The sequence below is a fragment of the Morone saxatilis genome, unplaced genomic scaffold (assembly GCF_004916995.1).
Source record: "Morone saxatilis isolate NCDOM2014 unplaced genomic scaffold, NCSU_SB_2.0 Contig5, whole genome shotgun sequence".
NCBI lineage: Eukaryota > Metazoa > Chordata > Actinopteri > Moronidae > Morone > Morone saxatilis.
Window position 1 is genome coordinate 9,028,452 of NW_023340095.1, and position 593 is coordinate 9,029,044.

Here is a 593-nt window from a genome sequence, read left to right on the forward strand (position 1 = left end):
TAAAACATAATAAAATAATTATACAATGATAAAAACACAATAAATCTAGAACACAATAAAACACACCCCCATCTAGACCTCCTGATATAACCCTGTGCTGTGGAGGGGAGCGCCCTGTCCTCGGCTCTTTCCGGCTCTTTCCGGCGCTGTTGATGTCGGGTTCGTCCCCGCCTCTCTCCCAGACTGCTTTATGTCTGGCAGCAGAGACCATGCGCGGTCGCCATATTACAGGAGCAGCCCTCCCCTCCAGTCCCCGTCACACACACACACACACAGAACAACGCCGGGGAGGACCAGTGATACAGCAAAACGAGGAACCAGCGAGGATGGATTAAAACCTTTCTACGCCGCTTTGGAGTGACTACATTCGGTTGTTTTTCCGTCGCCGTGCACCGGATGAAAGGTTCCGCGTTTCCCGCCGTTCTGCTTTTTGAGTGAAAATTAAACAATTAAACACTAAAAAAAAAAAAAAAATTTTTGAGTGAAAATTAAAACAATTAAACACTAAAAAAAAAAAAAAAAAAAAGTGTGTTTGGAGCTAGCCGGTGATGGAGACTCGGGGCTAAACAGCTAAGCTGACGTTTACTCAATTC